Source organism: Drosophila subpulchrella, unplaced genomic scaffold, assembly GCF_014743375.2.
Source record: "Drosophila subpulchrella strain 33 F10 #4 breed RU33 unplaced genomic scaffold, RU_Dsub_v1.1 Primary Assembly Seq165, whole genome shotgun sequence".
Classification (NCBI taxonomy): Eukaryota; Metazoa; Arthropoda; class Insecta; order Diptera; family Drosophilidae; genus Drosophila; species Drosophila subpulchrella.
In genome coordinates this window covers 7,501-17,500 of record NW_023665504.1, presented here as the reverse complement: position 1 = coordinate 17,500, position 10,000 = coordinate 7,501, and the positions used below count along the sequence as shown (strand labels likewise).

The window sequence follows — 10,000 nt, the reverse complement described above, 5'->3', positions numbered from 1 at the left end:
AAAAGCAAACAAATAACAAATTCGAACAAGCAAATCGAAATTATTAAATTTATTTAATATTATTATTATATTGTATATTAAATGCAATTAATTAATAAAACACTGTGTGTATATGGACCATAATATACACGCGTTGCGATATGTATTGTTCATCTCAGTTATGCGCATACATTGGATAATGCAACAACCTAAAATGTACAATGTTGTACCTGATTATTACAGGTTAATGTTTTATATAAATTTCAATATATATCGCTAAAAAAAAGTATTAATACCGTAAATGCCATTTAAAAAATACTTGATATATTATTGGTTATATGAAACTAAGACATTTCGCAGCATTCGTTTTAGGTATAAAAATCAATTTATTGAAGGAATTGATATATGCCAGTAAAATGGTGTATTTTTAATTTCTTTCAATAAAAACATATATGACAAAATTACCAAACCAATATATAAAACTCTAAGCGGTGGATCACTCGGCTCATGGGTCGATGAAGAACGCAGCAAACTGTGCGTCATCGTGTGAACTGCAGGACACATGAACATCGACATTTTGAACGCATATCGCAGTCCATGCTGTTATGTACTTTAATTAATTTTATAGTGCTGCTTGGACTACATATGGTTGAGGGTTGTAAGACTATGCTAATTAAGTTGTTTATATAAATTTATAATGAAATTTTATAAGCATATGGTATATTATTGGATAATAATAATTTAATTATTATATTATTCATAATATTAACAAATATATGAAAAACATTATCTCACATTAGTAAATAATTTGAATGTGAAAAACGAAGAGAAATATTTTCTTTTTCAATCAAATAATACTGAGAAATGTCTAGCATAAAAAATTTATCTAGAATTGTCTCTTATTAAAGATTAGTAAATAGAAAGCCGTTGACAATATTATTATTCTTCGTTGATTCGTTAGACCAAACAAATGCCATACAAATATATAAAATATATAACGAATTTAATAAAATGTTTTATCATTATATATAAAGAATTAATTGCAAAAAAAGTTATACACAACCTCAACTCATATGGGACTACCCCCTGAATTTAAGCATATTAATTAGGGGAGGAAAAGAAACTAACCAGGATTTTCTTAGTAGCGGCGAGCGAAAAGAAATCAGTTCAGCACTAAGTCACTTTGTCTATATGGCAAATGTGAGATGCAGTGTATGGAGCGTCAATATTCTAGTATGAGAAATTAACGATTTAAGTCCTTCTTAAATGAGGCCATTTACCCATAGAGGGTGCCAGGCCCGTATAACGTTAATGATTACTAGATGATGTTTCCAAAGAGTCGTGTTGCTTGATAGTGCAGCACTAAGTGGGTGGTAAACTCCATCTAAAACTAAATATAACCATGAGACCGATAGTAAACAAGTACCGTGAGGGAAAGTTGAAAAGAACTCTGAATAGAGAGTTAAACAGTACGTGAAACTGCTTAGAGGTTAAGCCCGATGAACCTGAATATCCGTTATGGAAAATTCATCATTAAAATTGTAATATTTAAACAATATTATGATAATAGTGTGCATTTTTTCCATATAAGGACATTGTAATCTATTAGCATACAAAATTTATCATAAAATATAACTTATAGTTTATTCAAATTAATTTGCTTGCATTTTAACACAGAATAAATGTTATTAATTTGATAAAGTGCTGATAGATTTATATGAATACAGTGCGTTAATTTTTCGGAATTATATAATGGCATAATTATCATTGATTTTTGTGTTTATTATATGCACTTGTATGATTAACAATGCGAAAGATTCAGGATACCTTCGGGACCCGTCTTGAAACACGGACCAAGGAGTCTAACATATGTGCAAGTTATTGGGATATAAACCTAATAGCGTAATTAACTTGACTAATAATGGGATTAGTTTTTTAACTATTTATAGCTAATTAACACAATCCCGGGGCGTTCTATATAGTTATGTATAATGATATTTATATTATTTATGCCTCTAACTGGAACGTACCTTGAGCATATATGCTGTGACCCGAAAGATGGTGAACTATACTTGATCAGGTTGAAGTCAGGGGAAACCCTGATGGAAGACCGAAACAGTTCTGACGTGCAAATCGATTGTCAGAATTGAGTATAGGGGCGAAAGACCAATCGAACCATCTAGTAGCTGGTTCCTTCCGAAGTTTCCCTCAGGATAGCTGGTGCATTTTAATGTTATATAAAATAATCTTATCTGGTAAAGCGAATGATTAGAGGCCTTAGGGTCGAAACGATCTTAACCTATTCTCAAACTTTAAATGGGTAAGAACCTTAACTTTCTTGATATGAAGTTCAAGGTTATGATATAATGTGCCCAGTGGGCCACTTTTGGTAAGCAGAACTGGCGCTGTGGGATGAACCAAACGTAATGTTACGGTGCCCAAATTAACAACTCATGCAGATACCATGAAAGGCGTTGGTTGCTTAAAACAGCAGGACGGTGATCATGGAAGTCGAAATCCGCTAAGGAGTGTGTAACAACTCACCTGCCGAAGCAACTAGCCCTTAAAATGGATGGCGCTTAAGTTGTATACCTATACATTACCGCTAAAGTAGATGATTTATATTACTTGTGATATAAATTTTGAAACTTTAGTGAGTAGGAAGGTACAATGGTATGCGTAGAAGTGTTTGGCGTAAGCCTGCATGGAGCTGCCATTGGTACAGATCTTGGTGGTAGTAGCAAATAATCGAATGAGACCTTGGAGGACTGAAGTGGAGAAGGGTTTCGTGTGAACAGTGGTTGATCACGAGTTAGTCGGTCCTAAGTTCAAGGCGAAAGCCGAAAATTTTCAAGTAAAACACAAATGCCATACAAATATAATTATATTATATAAATCAAGCTAATTAATATACTTGAATAATTTTGAACGAAAGGGAATACGGTTCCAATTCCGTAACCTGTTGAGTATCCGTTTGTTATTAAATATGGGCCTCGTGCTCATCCTGGCAACAGGAACGACCATAAAGAAGCCGTCGAGAGATATCGGAAGAGTTTTCTTTTCTGTTTTATAGCCGTACTACCATGGAAGTCTTTCGCAGAGAGATATGGTAGATGGGCTAGAAGAGCATGACATATACTGTTGTGTCGATATTTTCTCCTCGGACCTTGAAAATTTATGGTGGGGACACGCAAACTTCTCAACAGGCCGTACCAATATCCGCAGCTGGTCTCCAAGGTGAAGAGTCTCTAGTCGATAGAATAATGTAGGTAAGGGAAGTCGGCAAATTAGATCCGTAACTTCGGGATAAGGATTGGCTCTGAAGATTGAGATAGTCGGGCTTGATTGGGAAACAATAACATGGTTTATGTGCTCGTTCTGGGTAAATAGAGTGTCTGGCATTTATGTTGGTCACTTGTTCCCCGGATAGTTTAGTTACGTAGCCAATTGTGGAACTTTCTTGCTAAAATTTTTAAGAATACTAATTGGGTTAAACCAATTAGTTCTTATTAATTATAACGATTATCAATTAACAATCAATTCAGAACTGGCACGGACTTGGGGAATCCGACTGTCTAATTAAAACAAAGCATTGTGATGGCCCTAGCGGGTGTTGACACAATGTGATTTCTGCCCAGTGCTCTGAATGTCAAAGTGAAGAAATTCAAGTAAGCGCGGGTCAACGGCGGGAGTAACTATGACTCTCTTAAGGTAGCCAAATGCCTCGTCATCTAATTAGTGACGCGCATGAATGGATTAACGAGATTCCTACTGTCCCTATCTACTATCTAGCGAAACCACAGCCAAGGGAACGGGCTTGGAATAATTAGCGGGGAAAGAAGACCCTTTTGAGCTTGACTCTAATCTGGCAGTGTAAGGAGACATAAGAGGTGTAGAATAAGTGGGAGATATTAGACTTCGGTTTGGTATCGCCAATGAAATACCACTACTCTTATTGTTTCCTTACTTACTTGATTAAATGGAACGTGTATCATTTCCTAGCCATTATACGGATATATTTATTATATCTTATGGTATTGGGTTTTGATGCAAGCTTCTTGATCAAAGTATCACGAGTTTGTTATATAATCGCAAACAAATTCTTTAATAAAACGGTGCATTTATGTATTTTTGATTTGAAAATTTGGTATAACTCCAATTACTCAGGTATGATCCAATTCAAGGACATTGCCAGGTAGGGAGTTTGACTGGGGCGGTACATCTCTCAAATAATAACGGAGGTGTCCCAAGGCCAGCTCAGTGCGGACAGAAACCACACATAGAGCAAAAGGGCAAATGCTGACTTGATCTCGGTGTTCAGTACACACAGGGACAGCAAAAGCTCGGCCTATCGATCCTTTTGGTTTAAAGAGTTTTTAACAAGAGGTGTCAGAAAAGTTACCATAGGGATAACTGGCTTGTGGCGGCCAAGCGTTCATAGCGACGTCGCTTTTTGATCCTTCGATGTCGGCTCTTCCTATCATTGTGAAGCAAAATTCACCAAGCGTTGGATTGTTCACCCATGCAAGGGAACGTGAGCTGGGTTTAGACCGTCGTGAGACAGGTTAGTTTTACCCTACTAATGACAAAACGTTGTTGCGACAGCATTCCTGCGTAGTACGAGAGGAACCGCAGGTACGGACCAATGGCACAATACTTGTTCGAGCGAACAGTGGTATGACGCTACGTCCGTTGGATTATGCCTGAACGCCTCTAAGGTCGTATCCGTGCTGGACTGCAATGATAAATAAGGGGCAATTTGCATTGTATGGCTTCTAAACCATTTAAAGTTTATAATTTACTTTATAAACGACAATGGATGTGATGCCAATGTAATTTGTAACATAGTAAATTGGGAGGATCTTTGATCACCTGATGCCGCGCTAGTTACATATAAAAGCATTATTTAATACAATGACAAAGCCTAGAATCAATTGTAAACGACTTTTGTAACAGGCAAGGTGTTGTAAGTGGTTGAGCAGCTGCCATACTGCGATCCACTGAAGCTTATCCTTTGCTTGATGATTCGATAATAAAGATGTTGCAAGCGGGCATAATCATTATGCTTGCTTGCAGCATCGCACGCCACTTTGTTTGTGGTGTGTAAGGTAGGGAAGAAGAAATATAAAAGACCTAAATTGGAAACATCAATATATAAGTAAATATTGAACAAACAAAATGTATCGTCATCTTATTAGTGACGCGATGATAAAGTGGCAAACATATTCCATGTATAAATATTCCTATGGTATTAAAATTCAAGTAAAGAGGACATATATAAAAGTTTGTATATATGGTTCATTCAATGGTAGCAGCGGTTGGTTGGTTGGTGTCTGCTCCTCTTATTGTTCAAAACTTATGTTATGGTAGCAAGTCTATATCGTCATATTATTAGTGACGCGAAAAAGTAGTGGCAAAACATATTCCATGTATAAATAAATATTCCTATGGTATTGAAATTCAAGTAAAGAGGCCATTCAAGTAAAGAGGACTTATATAAATATAAGTATATATAATGGTAGCAGCGCGGTTGGTTGGTTGGTGTGTCTGCTCCTCTTATTGTTCAAAACTTATGTTATGGTAGCAAGACTGTATCGTCATATTATTAGTGACGCGAAAAAGTAGTGGCAAAACATATTCCATGTATAAATATTCCTATGGTATTGAAATTCAACTAAAGAGGACATATAAAATTACTATCAATGGTAGCAGTGGTTGGTTGGTTGGTGGTTGGTTGGCGGCTGCTCCTATTATTGTTCAAGACTTATGTTATGGTAGCAAGTCTGTATCGTCATATTAATTATTAGTGACGCGAAAAAGTAGTGGAAATCATATTCCATGTATAAATAGATTCCTATGGTAATGAAATTTTCAAGTAAAGAGAGGACCATTCAAGTAAGAGGACATATAAAAAGTAAGTATATGTTCCTCCAATGGTAGCAGTGGTTGGTTGGTTGGCGGCTGATCCTCTTATTGTTCAAAACTTATTTTATCAATATGAGTTTGGCAATACAATAAAGAAGACCAATCTAATCCATATAAAACTAAATGTATTATATGGATATGCTTAGGAAACCCATATATTCATAAAAAAAAATTATGTATAGAAAATTATACATATATCTTTTATATAAATGAATCGTATGGATATCGCCTTATGGTAGGTATAATAACTTTTTAAGGCATAATAATGTATAATATAGAAAATATACATTGAAATATAAATGCATTTTTATAGATATGGCGGCATATAAGTGCCATATACACAAGAATAAATAATAGAATTTACCAATATATAATTAAAATGAGATATATAAACCTAGTGAGGGGCTGCACTAGTATATGAATCGTATGGATATGGCTTATAGGTATAATACCTATAAGGCATAATAATGTATAATATAATAAATATAAATTAAGATATGAATGAATTATATAAATATGGCATAGAAATGCCATATACATACATAAGAATAAATGGTAGAATTTACCCATATATCACTGAAACACGATATATAAACCTAATGATAGCTGGCACTAGTACTGTAAACATGCACGCAATAGTGCGTGGGGTAAAAAACTACTATAGGGAGGTGGTCGTTGGCGGGCCCCTCCTCGTATTGGTCAAAACTTATGTTATGCATATGAATTTGTCAATACTATATAGAACGCCAAGCATATCCATATAAACTATGGATATGCATAGAAATCCATACAAAAGTAAAAAAAAATTATGTATAGAAAAATATACATATATTTATATAAGTGAATCGTATGGATATGGCTTATAGGTATAATACCTATAAGGCATAATAATGTATAACAAGTAAATATACATTGAAATGTGAATGCATTGTATGGATATGGCATATAAATGCCATATATATAGAAATAAATTGTATATCAATGATATAACAATTATAAACCTAGTGAGGGGCGGCACTAGTGAATGAATCGTATGGATATGGCTTATAGGTATAATACCTATAAGGCATAATAATGTATAATATAATAAATATACATTAAGATATGAATGGATTGTATAAATATGGCATAGAAATGCCATATACATAAGAATAAATGGTAGAATTTACCCATATATCACTGAAACACGATATATAAACCTAGTGATAGCTGGCACTAGTACTGTAAACAGGCACGCAATAGTGCGTGGGGTAAAAAACTACTATAGGGAGGTGGTCGTTGGCGGGCCCCTCCTCGTATTGGTCAAAACTTATGTTATGCATATGAATTTGTCAATACTATATAGAACGCCAAGCATATCCATATAAACTATGGATATGCATAGAAATCCATACAAAAGTAAAAAAAAATTATGTATAGAAAAATATACATATATTTATATAAGTGAATCGTATGGATATGGCTTATAGGTATAATACCTATAAGGCATAATAATGTATAACAAGTAAATATACATTGAAATGTGAATGCATTGTATGGATATGGCATATAAATGCCATATATATAGAAATAAATTGTATATCAATGATATAACAATTATAAACCTAGTGAGGGGCGGCACTAGTGAATGAATCGTATGGATATGGCTTATAGGTATAATACCTATAAGGCATAATAATGTATAATATAATAAATATACATTAAGATATGAATGGATTGTATAAATATGGCATAGAAATGCCATATACATAAGAATAAATGGTAGAATTTACCCATATATCACTGAAACACGATATATAAACCTAGTGATAGCTGGCACTAGTACTGTAAACAGGCACGCAATAGTGCGTGGGGTAAAAAACTACTATAGGGAGGTGGTCGTTGGCGGGCCCCTCCTCGTATTGGTCAAAACTTATGTTATGCATATGAATTTGTCAATACTATATAGAACGCCAAGCATATCCATATAAACTATGGATATGCATAGAAAACCATACAAAAGTAAAAAAAAATTATGTATAGAAAAATATACATATATTTATATAAGTGAATCGTATGGATATGGCTTATAGGTATAATACCTATAAGGCATAATAATGTATAACAAGTAAATATACATTGAAATGTGAATGCATTGTATGGATATGGCATATAAATGCCATATATATAGAAATAAATTGTATATCAATGATATAACAATTATAAACCTAGTGAGGGGCGGCACTAGTGAATGAATCGTATGGATATGGCTTATAGGTATAATACCTATAAGGCATAATAATGTATAATATAATAAATATACATTAAGATATGAATGGATTGTATAAATATGGCATAGAAATGCCATATACATAAGAATAAATGGTAGAATTTACCCATATATCACTGAAACACGATATATAAACCTAGTGATAGCTGGCACTAGTACTGTAAACAGGCACGCAATAGTGCGTGGGGTAAAAAACTACTATAGGGAGGTGGTCGTTGGCGGGCCCCTCCTCGTATTGGTCAAAACTTATGTTATGCATATGAATTTGTCAATACTATATAGAACGCCAAGCATATCCATATAAACTATGGATATGCATAGAAAACCATACAAAAGTAAAAAAAAATTATGTATAGAAAAATATACATATATTTATATAAGTGAATCGTATGGATATGGCTTATAGGTATAATACCTATAAGGCATAATAATGTATAACAAGTAAATATACATTGAAATGTGAATGCATTGTATGGATATGGCATATAAATGCCATATATATAGAAATAAATTGTATATCAATGATATAACAATTATAAACCTAGTGAGGGGCGGCACTAGTGAATGAATCGTATGGATATGGCTTATAGGTATAATACCTATAAGGCATAATAATGTATAATATAATAAATATACATTAAGATATGAATGGATTGTATAAATATGGCATAGAAATGCCATATACATAAGAATAAATGGTAGAATTTACCCATATATCACTGAAACACGATATATAAACCTAGTGATAGCTGGCACTAGTACTGTAAACAGGCACGCAATAGTGCGTGGGGTAAAAAACTACTATAGGGAGGTGGTCGTTGGCGGGCCCCTCCTCGTATTGGTCAAAACTTATGTTATGCATATGAATTTGTCAATACTATATAGAACGCCAAGCATATCCATATAAACTATGGATATGCATAGAAACCATACAAAAGTAAAAAAAAATTATGTATAGAAAAAAATATACATATATTTATATAAGTGAATCGTATGGATATGGCTTATAGGTATAATACCTATAAGGCATAATAATGTATAACAAGTAAATATACATTGAAATGTGAATGCATTGTATGGATATGGCATATAAATGCCATATATATAGAAATAAATTGTATATCAATGATATAACAATTATAAACCTAGTGAGGGGCGGCACTAGTGAATGAATCGTATGGATATGGCTTATAGGTATAATACCTATAAGGCATAATAATGTATAATATAATAAATATACATTAAGATATGAATGGATTGTATAAATATGGCATAGAAATGCCATATACATAAGAATAAATGGTAGAATTTACCCATATATCACTGAAACACGATATATAAACCTAGTGATAGCTGGCACTAGTACTGTAAACAGGCACGCAATAGTGCGTGGGGTAAAAAACTACTATAGGGAGGTGGTCGTTGGCGGGCCCCTCCTCGTATTGGTCAAAACTTATGTTATGCATATGAATTTGTCAATACTATATAGAACGCCAAGCATATCCATATAAACTATGGATATGCATAGAAATCCATACAAAATAAAAAAAAATTATGTATAGAAAATATACATATATTTATATAGTGAATCGTATGGATATGGCTTATAGGTATAATACCTATAAGGCATAATAATGTATAACAAGTAAATATACATTGAAATGTGAATGCATTGTATGGATATGGCATATAAATGCCATATATATAGAAATAAATTGTATATCAATGATATAACAATTATAAACCTAGTGAGGGGCGGCACTAGTGAATGAATCGTATGGATATGGCTTATAGGTATAATACCTATAAGGCATAATAATGTATAAT

General features: G+C 33.5%; 2 non-coding genes across 2 annotated transcripts; both read left to right on the top strand.

Annotated features, from left to right (window-relative positions):
- Positions 1-459: 459 nt before the first annotated feature.
- On the top strand, positions 460-638 carry LOC119559085. The gene has a single exon (XR_005220648.1). It is a non-coding gene; the product is annotated as a 5.8S ribosomal RNA (ribosomal RNA).
- A 400-nt stretch (positions 639-1,038) lies between these two features.
- LOC119559082 lies at positions 1,039-5,009 on the top strand. Its single transcript, XR_005220647.1, has one exon. It is a non-coding gene; the product is annotated as a large subunit ribosomal RNA (ribosomal RNA).
- The last annotated feature ends 4,991 nt before the right edge of the window (positions 5,010-10,000 follow it).